Raw genomic sequence first — 19110 nt, 5'->3', positions numbered from 1 at the left:
CACTCCACTGTAGTTCAATGGTTAAGATGTCCCAGGCTGACCAAACATCTGATTTTCTATATCTCCACCTTTTCTGTGGTTATTAATCACCAGTCTCCCACAATGTTATACTGCCTAATTTGGAAGCAGTGCCACTTGAGAAAAGCCAATTTCATCCTCTGGGATGGTGGCAGCGGCTGGGTGGGTGAGATGCAGATGAATCCCCCAGGGGCTTGGAGCTCAGAAAAAAGCAACTTGCTTTCACTTCCAGCCACTGAGACATCCTCATGTAGCTTTTTTATTCCATTTTGTTTCTTACTTTTATTTAGTTATCTAATTCTTCTCCTCTTATTTCTCTCTTCCCTTCCTTTCACTTAGTTAATTTTTTTAAAGTTTTTGCAAGGCAATGGGGTTAAGTGGCTTGCCCAAGGCCACACAGCTAGGTAATTATTAAGTGTCTGCAGTCGGATTTGAACTTCAGGGCCGGTGCTCTATCCACTGTGCCACCTGGCCACCCTTAAATAGTTAATTCTTAACCTCCCCTTTTCCCCTGATTTTTTTGTTTGTATTTTTTTCCTCTTTTTGTATCTTCTTAAAATTTTTTTCTTTATCTTGGTCACTTCATTAATTTTCACTATGTGTATTCTAAACTTGGGTTCATAGTTTTTATACTTATTTGTTCTTTGCATTTCTCATTGAATTAAATTTCTAAAGAACTAATTTCGAGTTTCCTCTTCTAACCAATTTCTGTGTTATTACCTTGTTAAGATTTTGCCCTCTCAACCTTTTTATCTGCTATGCTTCACTCTTAGAAGTACCAATTATTGAGGGGAGAGAAGGATTGCCCATGGTAGAAATATAATTGTATCTTAAGTTGTTCCATTCCATTTGTACATGAAAGGGGAGAGGGAAGGTGAAAGATAGAGGAGAAAATGCAATGAACCCTAAATAACAACAAAGGGAAGAGAATTTTGCAATCTAGGCACATGAAATACATTAATTCACCTGTTGGGGAGTTTTTCAAGATTTAATTCATACTGTATCGTGCTTGCTCCTCTACTATGACTTATCTGATTTCTTTCAAATTCTACTTTCATTTTTGTTCCTTTATGTACTTTTAGAAAGAAGTATTTTAATGGTCTCTTAAAAATAAATTTCTTTGATATTCTATTTTTTTCTTTTCATAGTCTCTAGTGATAGAATAATTTATTTTATTACTAACATTTTCCTTGGTAGTTCTGTTTATTACCCTTTCTTGTCTTTTTCTGGTTTGGGGTGTTTGTCTCTGTCTGACTTTATGAAAGAATGCTTGAAATATTTTTCTTTTATTTAATGTATATCTTTTTCTTTGATGATTTGGATTAGGTGTGTAGGGTGAATTTTAAATTGCATTTTGAGCTCTTTTACTTTTTGGAATATTTATTCCATTCCCTTTTGTGGTATTTAGTGGGTGTAGAATAGTCAGTCTTGTGTTATTCTTTACATGAAGATATTTCTCTTGGTTGCTTGCAGAATTTGTTATTTGTTATTGGAATAATTAAATTTAGCCACTCTGTGCCTTGGGGTTTGAAGCATGATTGTTTCCCCCAGAGGTTTTGTGTTTTCTGTGTTCAGAAGTTCTGGAAAATTTTCCTATATTATTTTCTACATTGTATTCAGTCTTTTGAACTTGTCATGTTGTTCTGGAAAATGATGTTTAAGTTGTCTATGCATATTCTGTCTTAAAGATCAATATGTTTTGTTTGTGTAGAAACCATATATTCTTTTAATATGTCTTCTTTTTTACTTCTCTTCCAGATTGCCCTTCACTTCCATGTATTTTAATTCCCAAGGTACTATTCTTTCTTTTACTTCTTTAGAAACATTTGCTCCTGGGGATTCTAGGTTTTCTATTCTGTTAATATTTCTGCTGCTCTTATTTCTATAAACTTGACTTACTTTTCTATATATTTGAGAAATGAGGTCTTCTTCAGAGAAATTTGTGGTAATTTTTTTTCTTTCGGTATTGATGACTGTATATATATATATATATATATATATATATATATATATATATATATCCCTCCATCCTATTCCCCCCCCTTGTTTATCATATTCTCTCTCTCTTTTTACCCTTTCCATTCTCAAAAGTCTTTTGCTTCTGATTTTTACATATCCCAATTTTCCCTCCCTTCTATCAACCCCTCTTTCTCCTATCTTCTTCCTCTTCTACTTTTCTATGGGGTAAGATAGATTTCTACATTCAACTGATTATGTATGTTATCCCCTCTGAGCAAATTCTGATGAGAATAAGGTTCACATGTTACCCAACCCCATTTCTCCTATTTATTCCTTTTTTGTCCAGTAATTTACTCCATACTATCTCTCCCTTTCTCCTTCTCCCAGTGCATTCTTCTTTTTCACCCTTTAATTTTTGATTTTTTTGAGATAATTATCCTACTCATACTTATTTCAACTCACACTCATGCCCTCTATCTATGTATACTTCTTCTAACTGCTCTAATAATGAGAAAGTTTTTAGAAGTTATAAATATCCCATATAGGAATGTAAACAGTTTAACTTTATTGAGTCCCTTATAATTTCTCTTTTCTGATCACCTTTTAATGTTTCTTTTGAGTCTTGCATTTAAAAGTCATATTTTCTATACAGATCTGTTTTTTCGTCAAGAATGTTTGAAAAACCTCCATGTCATTGAATATCCACCCCCCCCCCCCCAAAGGATTAAACTCAGTTTTGCTAGATAGGCGATTCTTGATTGTTAATCCTTGCTCCTTTGCCCTTTTGAATATCATATTCCAAGCCCTCTGATCCTTTAATGTAGAAACTGCTAAATCCTGTGTTATCCTGCCTATGGCTCCTTGATATTTGAATTGTTTCATTTTTGCTGCTTGCAATATTTTATCTTTGACCTGGGAGTTCTGAAATTTGACTAAAATATTCCTGAGAGTTTTCATTTTGAGATCTTTACCAGAAGGTGATCAGTTGATTCTTTCAATTTCTATTTTACCCTCTGGTTCTAGAATATAAAGTCAGTTTTCCTTGATAATTTCTTGGAAGATGCTGTCAAGGCTCTTTTTTTTGATCATGACTTTTAGGTAGTACAAAAATTCTTAAATAATCTCTCCTGGATCTATTTTCCAGTTTTTTTCAATGAGATATTTCAAATTTTTCCTATTATTTTATTCTTTTGATTTTTTATTGTTTCTTGATATCTTAAGAAGTCATTAGTTTCCACTTGCTCAATTCTAATTTTTTTGTTTTGTTTTTGCAAGGCAGTGGGGTTAAGTGACTTGCCCACAGTCTCACAGCTAGGTAATTATTAAGTGTCTGAGACTGGATTTGAATTCAGATCCTCCTGACTGGACTGGTACTCTATCCACTGCGCCACCTAGCTGTCCCTCAGTCAGTTCTATTTTTTAAGGAATAATTTTGCACCTCCTTTTCCATTTGGCCTATTTTATTTTTAAGGTATTGTTTTATTCAGTATTTCTTGTGCAAACTTTATCAAGCTGTGGATTCTTTTTTCATGATTTTCTTGTATCACTCTCATTTATCTTCCCATTTTTTTCTATGCCTCACTTACTTGGTTTTAAAAATCCTTTTTGAGTTTTTCCATGGTCTAGGGCCAATTCATATTATTTTCCTTGAGGTTTTGGATATAGAAGTTTTGACTTTGTTATCTTCTGAGTCTATGTTTTTCCCTTCCTTGTCACCACAGGAACTTTCTGTAGTCAGCATCTTTTTCTGCTGTTAATTCATTTTCTAGTCTTTTTTCTTGATTTTCAACTCTTTGTTATAGTAGGGCTCTGCTTCCCAAGCTCATTATCCCAAAGTTCAAGTTTTTTGTGCAGTTGTTTTTCAGAGATAATTCTAGGGATCTGTAAAATTTTGATTCTACCAAGGTGGTATGATCTTCTGTAGGCTGAGAGGTATCCTTCACTGTCACAACTAGTTCAGCCATTCCCAAGGACTATTCTTGCTTTGCTAGGACTTTGTCTGAACTGGCATGGCCTGCACTGAACCGCATTTCACTCTTACCCCGGTGCAACAGACCTTTCCTGCTGACTAAGTTATATTGGGCTTGAAATTTGTTTTACCCTGTCCTTTTGTGGATTCTATTGCTCCAGAATTTGTTTTGGGGCATTATTTAAAGGTGTTTGGAAGGGTTTAGAGGAGAGCTCAGATGAATCCCGCCTTTTCTCTGCTATCTTGGATTCACCTCAAAATTTCATTTTTGAGTATGTCCAGTGTTTCCAGGGGTTCTTGCAATAGCCTCTCATTGACCTCCCTGCCTCCAGTCTCTCCCCACTCTAGTCCATTCTCTACTGAGCTGCCAAAATGATCTTCCTAAAGCACAGTTCTGACCATGGCACTCCCTTGCTCAAGAAACTTCAAGGGCTTCTCATTGTCTCCGATATAAAGTTCTACCTTTGACATTTAAAGCCTTTCCTAATCTTGCTACAGCCTATCTTTCCAGAATGACTCACTCACTATGCTGTGTGAGAGCATCTCATCTCCTGCCTCCCTGCCTTTGTTCACATTTTCCTTAAAGTTTGGCATGCCTTCCCTCTTCATTTCTGCTTCTTGGATCTCCTAGACTTCCTTCAAGCCTCAGTGCCAGGGTTGCTTAAGTCTTTGATTCCCTGAATTGATGCTCCCCCCCACAACCATTACTTTGTATTTATTTTTCATGTATCCTTTATTTAGGAACCTGTTGTATCCCACCAATAGAATGAAAACTTGAGGGCAGGGACTGTGTCACCTTTGATTCTGTATTGCCAGATTCAAACACTGTACCTGTCATCAAAAGGGTGCTTAAGAAATGCTTACCTAATTAATGCACTGTTGGTGGAGCTGTGAACTGATCCAACCATTCTGGAGAGCAATATGGAACTATTCCCAAAGGGCTATAAACCCGATCATGCCCTTTGATCCAACAATACCAATACTAGGTTTGTATCCAAAAGAGATTATAACAAAGGCAAAAAGACCCACATGTACAAAAATATTTATAGCAGCACTTTTTTGTGGTGGCAAAGAATTGGAAATTGGAGAGATACCCATCAATTGAAGAAGGACTGAACAAATTATGGTTTGTGAGTAGAATGGAGTACTATTGTTCTATAAGAAATCCTGACCAGGTAGACTTCAGAAAAGCCTGTAAAGACTTGCATGAACTGATGCTGAGTGAAGTGAACAGAACCAGAAGAACATTGTATACATTAATAACATCGTGTGATGATCAACTATGATAGATTAAGCTCTTTTCAGCAGTACAATACTCAAAGACAATTCTAAAAGTCTTGTGATGGAAAATACCATCCATATCCAGAGAAAAAACTATGGCATTTGATTGTATATCATAGCATATTATTTTCAGTTTTTAAAATTTGTTTCAAACTTTGTTTTTCCCCCTCATGGTTTTCCCCTTTTGTTCTGATTCTTCCTTCACAACATGACTAATGGGGAAATATGTTTAACATAGTTATACACATACAACCTATATCAAATTGCTCACTGTCAAGGGGAGGGGGGGAGAAGGAAGGGAGGGAGGGAGAAAAATGTGGAACTTAAAATCTTACCAAAAATGTTGAAAACTATCTTTGCATGTAGTTGGAAAACTCAACAAATAAACAATAAAACAAACAAATAAATAAATAAATAGATGTATATATCTCTATCTATCTATCTATCTATAAAGAAATGCTTGTCTATTGATTAGCTGATGGTGTGTTCTATCTCAGTTCTGCCTCAATGTTCAAGCAAAGACTGAATGGATGTATTGTCAAGTAGTTTTTTGGTCAAGTCTAAGATTCTGAGCAGGGTAATTGGGAAAACACATACCACACACAGTCAGTAGGGAAAGGTCTCTTGTTTGAGGAGGGATTCTGGGAGGAAGGGGCTTCCACAAAGGAGTCAATATTAAACCATCCTTAAAAATGTAAGACTGTTCATGAACAGGCCTGAATAGGTTGAGATCTGCTTAACAAATAAGTGGAATATTCTCTCAGAATAAACCCATTTGAGCCAACCTAGCCCAAGTCCTCCCATAGCTCACAGGCATAATCTGTTCCTAAGTAATGCCTCCCTCTTGGTATGTGTCTGACCCATCATCTTTCTCTTTCCTTTCCTCTTCTTGTTCTTTATTGCTATGTCACAGTTGGCTCACACTGGCACATGTTACTTCTTTGCCCTCCTGATATACTCATTTTTGAGTCCTTGAAGACTATCAGGCATAACACATAATATTACAAATCAGTAGACTATTGGATTTAAAAAGATGGGCCTCTGCTTCGGGGAGAAGTTTGGGGTCATTAAGAGAAACTTACAATTCCCAAAGGTTAACCATCCTTCTTTTCCCCTCTGATTTATTTCTGGTTTGAATTCATTGTCCATTTTTAGGATCTGTCAAAAATATAGATCAAAGGATAATAACTGGGTCCAGGGCTTTGAGATCTTGCAGGATTCTTCCTGAGCCTCTGCCTGGCATTCAAGGCTGTGTGTGTGTGTGTGTGTGTGTGTGTGTGTGTGTGTGTGTGTGTGTGTGTGTGTGTTTGTCCCTGTCTCTCTGTCTTTGTCTATCTCTTCCTTCTCTTTGTGTCTATCTTTGTCTCTCTTTGTTTCCCTGTCTCTATCTCTCTCCCCCTTCTCTCTCTGTCTCTCACTTGCTCTGTATAACTGCTCCCTGACCTATTGCTCCCTCTTGGACTATGTCCTTCTCCCAACTTCAGAATTTTCTTCAGTTCCCTTCTTCCCTTGTTAAAGTCTAGGTTCCTTTAGCCTGGCAATTGAGAATCTGACTTCCTTACCATTCTAATCTTATAGAGGTACTTTTGATTATTTGAGTCTCAGAATTTTAGGTCCAGGAGAACACTTAAGAGGCCATTGACTCCAGCCAAGAGGGGAAAATGATGTCATTCTATGGGGTGGGCAGAAAGATTAAGGAATTTGTTTATGGCCACATGGTCAGCAAATGGCTGACATAGGCTTCAAAGATAGAGCTCCTCACTTCATACCCCATCTGCTGCATCTCAAGATGTGGCATAAGGGACTTTGTTGGGGTCATTGCATAAGCCAGAGGTAGAGATGGAGACTGGATTGGATCCATTAGCTACCTTGGCTGGAAGCTGATTGATTCAGACCCCAGGGAACATCTCCCTAAAGAGATGGCCAAGTTTTGCTTCACTATTGATTCTGAGGTCTGGCACCTAGGGATAGGGCCCAGGAATGGATGGGGATGCTCTCCCTTGGGAATGGAGCTCTTGGCTCATCACCCTAATGAGCCTTGACTAATAGGCTCTACCTAACAAGTTCCCAGGTGGCTTTGAGGACTCTCCCTTTGGATCCTTGGGTAATGAGGCCAAGGGGAAGAAGTAGCCTCTTTGGAAAGAGGTACTAGGAGAGCTTATTAGTGCAAACTTTTTAGCTTGGGCAGCTTCCAGGGGCAAGCTGAAGACCAGGGCCTTGGTTTTATACCTTTTTCTTTTCTTTTCTTTTCTTTTCTTTTCTTTTCTTTTCTTTTCTTTTCTTTTCTTTTCTCTTCTCTTCTCTTCTCTTCTCTTCTCTTCTTTTCTTTTCTTTTCTTTTCTTTTTGTTTTTGTTTTTTGCAAGGCAATGGGATTAAGTGACTTGCCCAAGGTCACACAGCTAGGTAATTTTAAGTGTCTGAGGCTGGATTTGAATTCCAGGGCAGGTGATTTATCCAGTGTGCCACCTAGCTGCTCCCTTCACTCCCATTTCTGAAGCTGATGCCTGAATTCTGGTTGGACACTTTCCCTCAAGGCCTGCTCTTCAATGTCCAGTGCCCTGCTGTTCTAGTAGCAGGCATTTGAGCCTTTCTCTTCCTCTTCTCTTTCCTTTCCCATCATTAGCCTTCCTTTCATTGATTCACTTACTCATTCCTTCATTGATTTATTCATTCACTCAGTTACTTATTCATTCCTTTATTCATGGTTTAAATGGGTTAATATGTAGTATATACCTAAGATGTCAATATGCCTTGAATCTATTCAAGTCATCTGGACCAGATGCCCTACATCTCAGGGTACATTAGTACTAGGCTGAGGTGATTGCTGAGAATAGATCTGGAGAAGGGTAGATGTCCCAGCTTTCAAAAAAGAGATGAGAGTGTAGCTAATAAGTAAGAGGCCAGCAAGCTTGACCTTGGCTTGGAGTTCCTTCTAGGAAGACTTATCCAAGTAATGGCTGATGGCCATCTATAATAGGAATGACAGCAATCACAAAGAGATCTCAGGGAGCTCTCTAGTTAGAGGGAAATCATGGGGTAAGGGCTTCCTATATATCAGCCCCTCTTCTAAGTGCTGGCTATACATAACCCCTGCCCTCAGGGAGTTTCTATTCTAATTGTGTAAGGCAGCCCATAAAAAGGATCTGAAAATAGTAGGGGGGGGGAGGTGAATGGAGTAGTGGTACCTGTGCAAAGGTATGGGAGAAGGGACTGCAGGGTGGTGAGAAAGCCACGAGACTCCATGGAACTTCCAGGGTAAGAAGGTGACTGGGAAATGGTACCAAAAGTTGGAGAAGCAGAAGCAGAGCAGGGAGAGGGATGTTCTGAAGGTCCAATGAGATAGTCTTTGTTGATGAGATTATGTTTGTCTCACACATAGTGATGTCATTTTGGTCTTCTTTGATAATGAAGGACAAGAACCAACCAATCAACCTATGTTGATGCATACAAACCTTTGCAAACCTTAAAGTGCCTGAGAAATGTAGTCATATTATTGTTGCTGTTGTCCTTATTCTGGTTAATATTATTATTCCAGAGTCTCTCAGGGTATTCTTGGGAAAGAGATAGAGAGTGCAGTGGGTTCAGAAAGGCCAGGAGTGGTGGGTTCTTCACCTTGGAACAGAGCACATGTAATGGATAGTAGAGACGGGACTCCAAGGAATAACTGCATTTAATATGTAATCAGCTAAGGGCCCATAGCAAGACAAAAATGAATCAGGTCAGGCACTGCCATTTTATCAGGGGAGACACTGTGTCCATAGATATAAAATTTATTTAAGGAAATTGGGGGGGAGACATCACAGCAAGGCCTCCAGTAGACAATAATCCTCATTATCATAATCACTTATAAATAAGTGATCTCACTGGATCCTCACAACAGTCTTGCTGTCATTTCCTTTATTTTACAAATGAGAGAACTGAGACAGACAGGTAAAGTGACTTGTCCAGTCAGCATCTGTGGGGGATTTGAGCTCAGGTCTTTCGGCCTCCAAGACTGCTCCCCTGTGGGTGGCAGATGGTGGGGTGACTAGCCCCTTTTTCACAAGAGCCCTCTCCCCAAGTGATGGATGTGAGGGCCAGGCTGAGAACAGGACTGGTGGTTTAGGGTGGTTAGTAGCCAAAGGCCAGAACTCCTGGCTCCCCATGTAGTGAAGGATCTGAACTGAGGGTCAGGACATGGCTCCCTGACCTTTTGCTTCCAACCCCAACCCATGAGTTATGTCCAGTGAGTCAGCTGTCAGCTTTGGAAGCCTTGATTTACCCCCACAGGCACCCTCCACAGTCAAGTGCAGGGGACTCAGGAAAACTTGGAGAGCTGCCATCTTCAGACAGGGCTAAGGCTTTGGCTATCCTTGTAGGGATAATTGTGTAGCATGATGCCTTGGTCATTTGGAAAATACTACTTCACTTGGTTATATAGATATCTGCAATGTTGCCACATTTCATTATACAAAAAATGAGAGTTGTCAGTATCAGCACCCATTTCATCAGAAAACTGCAAGGATTCAAGAAATGTGCTTTTGACAACCTGAGTTTTATCATTACCCCCAAGTATTGTCAGTTCTTATTTGTGAAGTTGACAGCTGGACTTTATTAATTTTTAAGAAAATGTCTCAGTAACCAGAGTTTGCCTGTCATTTGTTCTTTTAGGTAAAAAAGATCTTTCCTGAACCAAGTGGCTGATTCAGCTCATAGCTCCAACCTTCTCCTAAGGGCTTCTCCTGATGAAAACCATGGCATTATAGTAGGAAGTGCAATGGCTGGGTACAGTCTTCCCCTTGGGTCATGCAGAATGTTCCAAAAATTGGATTTAAAGGTCAAAATGGAATAAGACATTGTACTTAGTGTTTCATCAAGAATATTCTCAAGTGGAACTGGTTCATGTATACATATATCTATAATGAATACTTTTGCTATTTTTTTGTTATTGAGTTGTTTTTCAGTCATGTCTGATTCTTTGTGACCTCAATTAGAATTTTCTTGGCAAAGATTCGGGAATGGTTTGCCACTTTCTTCTCAAGTTCATTTTACAGATGAGGAAACTGAGGTAAATAGGGTTAAGTGACTTCCCCAGGGTCACCCACCCAGTAAGTGTCTGAGGCTGGATTTGAACTCAGGTCTTCCTGACACTGGAGTGAGTGCTGTATTCACTGCATCACCTAGATGCCCAAATTCCAAAGTTTTTGGCCTTGGATAAGGAAAATATAACTCTAAATTTGTGGGGCAGATCTTCAGGATCCCTAAGCCCCCTTCCAGGTCAGAAAAACCTAACAATTCATACCCTTTTCTCATCTGTCTTGGCTGAACTGATATTTTATTAGTACCTACTTTTCAGATACATTGAAATTATCTTCTCCCTTTTAATCCCCTTTATTTGGGACCTTCTGCCTTTTCATTTTGTCTATGTGTTTTATACTTTTGGACTTTCCACTAGGCTGTTTTGATAATTGTTATCTTGTTCTTCACATCTGTGTTGATGGTTTTCAGATAGAAGTGATCCTGGGCAGACTTAACTATTCTGCTATTTTTCTATGTGAATAAAGTGACATCTTTTTCTAGTTGAATCTAAGTAATGGAGTGTGAGTTCATGCTCTCTCAACTCCCAAGAAGCAATCTCAATGTGGCTCCCCGTCCCTTTCAGCTGAGAACTTTGCCTCATATTATACAGAAAAAAATCCACTCACCTTGAGCTCCCCCTCCTCTCCTCTTCCTCATTTCCTATCACTCAGGGACCTTCTTCCCATATCACATGAAAAGATGACCTTGGTCCTGACCAAGGTTATCCATTTACCTGTACAAGTCATCCCATAACATCATGTTTTCTCCTCTGCCATCCCCACTCTCTCACTTCTCTTTAATCTCCCCCTTTCTACTGGTTCCTTCTTTACTGCCTACAAATACCTCCCCCATCCTGAAACCCCCCCCCCCCAAATCTCTCATTTGATCCTTCCATCCTTGCCAATACTCACCTATACTGTCTCTTTTGCCCTTTGTGGTGAAACTCCTTGAAAAGAAAACTGTCTCTATTTCCTCTCCTCTCACTCTCTTCTTAACCCCTTATAATCTGGTTTCAAAACCTCATTATTCCACCAAAGTGACCAATGAGCTCTTCTCTTTTTCCCATCTACTACTTTGTTCCCATGAATCATTTCTATATTTATGATTCTTGCTTCACGGTCTCCTGCCTCAAATTCTCTGCTTACCCCAACCTCCCAATTTAATGTCCAAAACAGAACCATTCATTCTCTTTCCCTGTAAAGCCCCTGCCCTCCTTATTACTCCTCCAGTTGGCTGGAGCTTTTTTTTAGTTTTTGCAAGGCAGTGGGGTTAAGTGGCTTGCCCAAGGCCACACAGTTAGGTAATTATTAAATGTCTGAGCCTAGATTTGAACTCAGGTACTCCTAACTCCAGGTCTAGTGCTCTATCCACTGTGCCACCTAGCCGCCCCTTGAGCTTTGCTCTTTTAATCTGATGTTTTGTGTTATCCATGGTGGTAAAAGCAGTTATTTTGGAGCCAGAGTCTGAATAATTTTGTGTTATCAACTTTTTCATATTCTATCATTTGATGAATGATCTGTTATCAGCTGTGCTTGTTCCAAAAAATTTCTAAAGGGTTTAGATCAATTTATTATGTGCCTGAAGAATATCTGTCATGATGGGGAATAAAAGTACCCTGCTCCAACCTCAGGAACAGGCTTACCACATTGTTATAAATGACCATGAATATTTACTTAGTCCAGAGTGATTAAAATGATTTTTTCTTAAGACATCTGTTAAAAAAATATTTATTATATTCATCCATTTGTACATGCATATTTCCAAGTTACAAAATTTCCCTCTACCCTTCCTTCCCATCCCCCTCCCCTCATCAGGGAACAGTCAGGTTAGTATTGTACATACATATTTTGTTAAACATATTTACAAATTAGTAATTTTTGGCATGAGGAATTAAGATTAAGGGATAGAGATACATAAGAGATAATTTTTATAAAGTGTTCTGATTTGGAAGGGTTTTTTTTTCCTGTGTATTTTGTTTTGTTTTGTTTTTCCTCCTCCAGTTAGGGATAATATAGACCATTACAAGTTTAATACAGTTGTCCTAGCTCTCTGGACTGTCGAGAGGAGTTGCTTCCATCAAGGTTGTTCATTTCATAATGTTGGTGATGTGTACATTGTTCTCTTGGCTCTACTCCCTTCACTCAGCATCAGATCCTGTAAGTCATTCCATGTTTCTCTAGAATTCAACCATTTATGGTTTCTTATAGAACAATAATATTCCCTAGCATTCATGAACCATAACTTGTTTAGTCAATCCCCAATGGATGGATATCCCCTCAATTTCCAATTCTTTGCTACTACAAAAAGGGCTGCTATGAATATTTTGGAACATGTAGGTTTTTTCCATTTTTTACAATTTCTTCTGGATACAGGCCTAGAATTGGAATTGTTGGGTCAAGGGTATGAACAGTTTTACTACTCTTTGGGCATAGTTTCATATTGCTCTCCAGAAAGGTTGGATCCATTCACAACTCCACCAGCAATGCATCAATATCCCAATCCTCCCACAACCTCCCTAACATTGATCATCTTCATTTTTTTCTCATCTGGGCTAATCTAATAGGTGTGAGATGATACCTCATTGTTGTTTTAATTTGCATTTCTCTGATCAGTAGTGATTTAGAGCATTTTTTCATATGCTTATATGTAGCTTTAATTTCTTCATTTGAAAACTATCTGTTCATATCCTTCAACCATTTATCAATTGGGGAATGACTTGTGATCTTATAAATTTGATGCAATTCTCCATATATTTTAGAAATTAGACCTTTATCAGAACTCCTGGTTGTGAAGATTGTTTCCCAGCTTTCTGCTTCTCTTCTAATTTTGGCACCATTGATTTTATTAGTGCAAAAACTTTAAAATTTAATATAATCAAAATCATTCATTCTGTAATTTATAATGTATGCTAATTCTTATTTGGTCATAAATTTATCCCTTTTCCAGAGATCAATGATGGAGTATTGTTGGTCTATTAATTTGTCTATGGTATCACTCTTTATATCTAAATCATGTACCCATTTTGACCTTATTTTGGTATAGGGTATGAGATGTAGATCTATGCTTAGTTTTTGTCATACTATTTTCCAGCTTTCCCAGCAATTTTTGTCAAATAGTGAATTCTTATCCCAGAAGCTGATGTCTTTGGGTTTGTCAAACAGTAGATTGCTGTAGTCATTTACTGCAGTTTCTTTGGAACCCATCCTAATCCACTGATCCATTACTCTATTTCTTAACTGGTACCAGGCAGTTTTGATGACTGCTGCTTTATAGTATAGTTTTACATCTGGTAGAGTTAGGCCACCTTCCTTTACTTTTTTTTGTCATTAATTCCCTTGCTATTCTTGCCCTTTTGTTGCTCCAGATGAATTTTGCTACTATTTTTTTAGCTTGGTAAAATAGTTATTTGGTGGTTTTAATGGTATGGTGATGAATAAGTAATTTAATTTGGGTAGAACTGTCATTTTTATTATATTAGCTCGACCTATCCATAAGCATTTGACATTTTTCCAATTATTTAGATGTTATTAAGACATAATGGCACACCTCTCTCTGGGGAGAGGGGCCCTGAAATTCAGAACTGATAGGTGTTATATGCACTTTGAAAGGCTTTATTCCTCCCCCTTTATGCTAATCATTGGCTGGGGGGACAATCTAATTGATATATTCATCCCCATAAGTTTCCCCACCCTACTCATTATACTAATAAGCAAGAACAGCTCCCTCCTTGAGCATGGGTAAAGGAGTACTCAGATCCTAGGTTAACTCAGAACTAGGTGAGGTAGACCTGGCCTAATCTCAGTTTTTGATCAGATCGAGGCTGAATCTTTTGTCTTAACTCACCTACCTGTCCATAGGCAACAAGAGTAATACAGGCAGACCCCAGTCTTTGTAATATGAACTAACAATTCTCCCTTCACATTCTTGTGAAACTGAAACATCCCCATATTCTTCACATACATGGACAGATATTCTTCAAGCACCTAATAAATTGATCCAAACCCTATAAAAAATCTTACCAAAGCAAAGTTGATAATAATGATAATGTTTGTCTCTCATCCTTTTTTCTTTTTTTGGTAGAAAATAGAGATTTATTAAAGGAAGTTACAACCCAAAAGAAAGTGATAGGTAAAGAGAGAGAGACAGAGATAAAAGAACAGTCAAGCAGAGCTGACTGGGCCAGATAGTCAGAGGCACTAGCCCAAGCGGAGGTCCAACCCAGATTTTTATGGTTTTGCCCCTTATCCAGAGGACAAAAGGGGAATTTCCTTCCCCCTTATGGCACCAGGAATTAGGTAGAGGGTTAGAGACTGAGGAGATTAGGTTACAATGAAACAATGGTAGTTGATTTATATCTGAAGGGTGGGGTATCTCCACCCATTTAACAAGATTTAAAAAACAGATTTTGTTTCTGTTACATTCATAATTCTTTACATTTTTTCCCTGTATCATTTCCCCCTTCACAATTATTCTTTTGGGCCGTTCAGAGTCCATTTGGAGAAGAATGCATTGCAGTGAGAACTTCATTTAGGCAGGGTCCAGGGAATGATTGGCACAGCTGACTGGCATCCTGTAGAGGCTGGTCTTGGAGATATTCAGCTAGTGAAACAAAACTCAAGGGAAAAAAAACTGTTATCGCTCATTCTTGAAGAAGACCCTGACATCAGGGAGGTGATGTCATGACAAGCACATGAACTGGATTTGAGTGAAGTATGCTAAGTTACCAGCCTCACTTTGTCCTCCCAAGTCATCTGGGTCCAGGGACCAGATATGAATCAGGACAACTGGAGATGGCCCTGGATGTGAGGCAATCAATGTGAAGTGACTTGCCCAGGGTCACACAGCTAGTAAGTGTCTAAGGCTGGATTTGAACTCCCATCCTCTTGACTCCAAGGTCAGTGTTCTATTGACTGTGCCACCTAGCTGCCCTTGAGCTAACCTGATAACAGAGCTGATCTGCTAATAGACATACAACCCCCTGGATTTACTGCATAAGGGTGGTTCACCTCTGTATGAATCCTGTAAAATGACCCCCTTACTGCCTCTCTGGACTTTTTCTCACCCTGGAAGATCACCCCACTCCTCTGATCCCTTCCTCTGATTGGTCAACTGAGAATCTCCATTTGAAGGAAAGTGCCTGGGCTCCCCACATTTCCTCTTTCATTCTTCTCTGTGTTCTGTTCCCGCCTCTCTGTTTTGCTTTCATGGATCAACTTGGGTACTTTCCTCTCCTTATCTTCCTCCCCTTCCTTATAATGGTAACGAGGCTTTGCTGTATGCTCAGATCATCTAAGATGAAGGCATGAATGTGGGAGATAGCAGAGGCCTACTTCCTTTGTGTGTTCGCTTACCAGAGAGATGGGAGCAGCCTCTTCAGTGTCATCAAGGAGTGAATGTCTTCTTCACCCATAGTATGGGTGGGGAGGAAGAACTCCCCTTAGGCCTATGGTCCCAAGAAACAGGACTGAGATTTTGGTCTATTTCATTCTAGGTGCAGAGTGTGGAGTCCTGAATGTGGAACCTCAAGTCACTTAACCTCCTTCCCCCTCCTCCAGAAATGGAGGCAGTATAGGAAGGAAGAAAAGAAGCATTTCTTCCACACCTACTCTGGCCAGCCACTATGCTAAGTGCTTTACAGATATTTTTCTCATTTGGTCCTCATAACAGGTTCTTCATAATGCTTGGGAGGTAGGCACTGTTCTTATTTTAATTTTTTAATTGAAAAAAATTGAGACATATAGAGGTTAAATGACTTGCCCAGGGTCACAGAGCTAGGAGGCATCCAAGGTTGAATTTGAACTCTGGCCTTCTTGACTTCAGGTGCTCTGTCCAAAGCACCTAGCAGTCTTTAGGGGAGATGATGCTCTGTCCCCAGGTGTTGAGGAAGGGGAATATTTGTATGTTTGTTGGTGCTATGCTTTGAAGGAAATATTCCTCATTCGACTTTTAAGTTGTTAAAATGAATCTAGAGTGATTGGACCCCTAAAATTTTGGAGGAACATAATTGGTGGAGGCTTGAGTCAGTGGAAAAAAACCAGCACCCTCCCAAACCCTGTGGGAGGAGGAGTGAAATGTAACACACCCAGTGTGTAGGGAGTAAGGGCCAAAGTAGTCACTGTTATGCAATGTAAGCCTCTCTTTCCTTTTGCTTTTGTGATAGAACTAATCTCTATCAGTGTCTCCCCACAACATGGGGCAAACCTACCCCTTTTCCTTCCCTCCTGTGCTAAGGATATGTTTTCTCTCTTAGGAGACAAAGACCAAGGACTCCTATTTTTCCAACAAACTTCCTGGTCATCTATGGACCTGTGCTGTCAGGGTCCCTTCAACTGGATGTATTTCTAAAAACCATCCAAGGCACCATGTACTGATGACCAGAGAAGACAGAGGCCATTGTGTCCTTGCTGTGTTAGGGTCACATAAATCACTGAACCTGAACCAAGAGAGAGCCATCTCTCCAGGGAGCCCTGGAGGGTGCCTACCACGCAGTAGGGGCTTTGTTGATACTTATTCACTTGAAGGGGTAAGCTCAGCCAGTAATATGTCAATAAAGAAGCTTCAAACAAATAGCTGAATCATGCAGATTGTTTGTGGAAATGGAGGAATTTATTATAGAAATTTGGGAGCAGGTTACTAGCACCAGAATCCAGAAGGATTATCCTTAAGGAACACAGATTTAATAATTGATGCTTATTGTTCAAGGATATGGCAGCTTGACAACATGTCACAATGATAGTGATAGATATTTAGACACTACAGAATACCTTGCAAAAAATAACATGATGACTAGGATTATATATCAGAAGCTCACTACTTTTCATGGGCTGAAAGATAATAAATCCCTATTCTATATAGACTTTGAAATATCTTGGAGAAGTCAAGTATTAAATTATAGTGGAATTGGACAATTATCACAGACTGAACTGTTATCCCTATTCTACCAAACATATCATTGATCTATTGGAGACCAAAGTTTGTAATTATTGTCACCATTTTTAGTACCCATTAGCTCTAAGCTTTTGAAATACAGCAGTCCATAGCAGAGGAGAACAGAATGGTGTAGGAACTGGAGGATAGGAGGAGTGCTGTGGCTCTGCCAGCTACTGGCACCATGCTAAGCTAAGAAAGCACAAGATCACATCCTAACACTTTGAATCACTTAGAAAAAGCCTGTACCACAATCTAGAGAGCATTCAATATAAAAGAGCAGGACAGTGACTTGTCCCAGGATTGTTTCTATCTGAAACTTCTTTTGAAAAAAGAAGAGAACAAAATGATAATGATGATTTCATAAAGTTAATCAAAACTAGGACTCATAACTCTGTGGCACCTTCAGAGAAATGAACACTTCTCTGTAAAAAAGGAGGAAGCAGATGGCATGACTTCTCAGATCACACACTAAACAGGTTAACCCTTTACAGAAATATTTCTGAAACAAACAGAACAAGAGCAAAGGCTGACACTAGGTATATGCCACTGGACATGATGAGCATAAATGACAGGGGTTTAGTGCTAAACAGAATCCATGATTCACAAAGATCTAAGGAATCAGGATGACATCAGAAGGTGCTTGATGGGTGATATCTGTATGAGTGCAAGCAACAATGAGTTGACAGAGAAAAGTGAAAGAAATGTCTTATTCATGAAGAAATATTTTTAGAACCAGAGAAGCTTATTATGATGGTGATTTAGGAGCAGGTTATCATTACCATTCATCCTAAAAAAGCTCATATAACAAAGTCCCCCACACTGGGCACTATATCACTGCATAATGTAAAAACTGAGCACCTGTGGGATACCTGGAAATATACAACTTGCTGTTTAGAATTATTAACCAAAAGCTTGATAACCTTTAATACCTCAGAGAAAAATCTGTAGACCACAAACACATGCCTGAAGATATCCTTAGAAATTCAGCACATAAACTATATTCCAACCAGAATAGTGTTATACCCAGAGAACCATGGTCCACAATTGTCTGAGTCATGAAAGCTTAAGAGCAACATATGTTTTAGATATTGCCATATCCAATACTCATTTGAACTCTTCCCCAAACCATCTAGAATAAAAAAACCCTTTCAAAATAGACTTACAGGGAGCACTGGGTGGGAGGAAAGGAGAGGATGGGGAATTTTACTTAACTATTTAACTGAGAGGGAAAAAAGAAGGAAAGAATTAGATAACTAGACAAAAGAATAAGATAATTAGTTAAAAGAAAAAAAGAAAAAGGACTCAAGAAGTTAAGCAAAACTTCAAAACTATGTAAAACAGTAACAAATGGGAGGGGTAAAGCTTGAGTATGAAAGAAAGAGATCCAGTCAGAATAGGATTGTGTTAAAGCAGATTAAGCCACAAACAAAACTAATACAGCCAAAATTAGAAGAAAAAAAATGTGAAAAAAAATTATGGCAAGTTTTTCTGATAAAGGCTTCATTTCTCAAATATATAGAAAACTAAGCCAAATTTATAAAACATTGAGTCATTCATCAATTGATAAATGGCAAAGGATTTAAACTGGCAGTTTTCAGAAGAAGAAATCAAACTTATCAATACTTACATGAAAAATACTCTAAATTGCTATTAGTTAGAAAAATATAAATTATAACAATTCTGAGATACTACCATACAACTATCAAAGTGGGCTAATGTGACAGAAAAGCAAATGGCAAATGCTGGAGGAAATGTAGAAAAATTGGGAGCTAATTCACTGTTGGTGGAGTTGTGAATTGGGCCAACCATTTTGAGAACATTTTGGAACTACATCCAAAAAGCTATAAAATAATGCATACCCTTTGATTCAGAAATAGCAATACCATCCTAAAGA

The 19110-nt window shown here is 38.7% G+C and overlaps 1 long non-coding RNA gene across 1 annotated transcript in view; it reads left to right on the top strand.

The window, feature by feature from the left end:
- LOC141500683 (uncharacterized) overlaps positions 1-17180 on the top strand; it is a 47255-nt gene extending 30075 nt beyond the window's left edge. The window contains exons 2-3 of the long non-coding RNA XR_012471998.1: positions 15778-15974; positions 16537-17180. This is a non-coding gene — a long non-coding RNA (uncharacterized LOC141500683). The remainder of the gene's footprint in view (positions 1-15777; positions 15975-16536) is intronic.
- Positions 17181-19110: the final 1930 nt, after the last annotated feature.

This window comes from Macrotis lagotis, chromosome X, assembly GCF_037893015.1.
Source record: "Macrotis lagotis isolate mMagLag1 chromosome X, bilby.v1.9.chrom.fasta, whole genome shotgun sequence".
NCBI lineage: Eukaryota > Metazoa > Chordata > Mammalia > Peramelemorphia > Peramelidae > Macrotis > Macrotis lagotis.
This window is presented reverse-complemented; position numbering and strand designations above follow the sequence as displayed.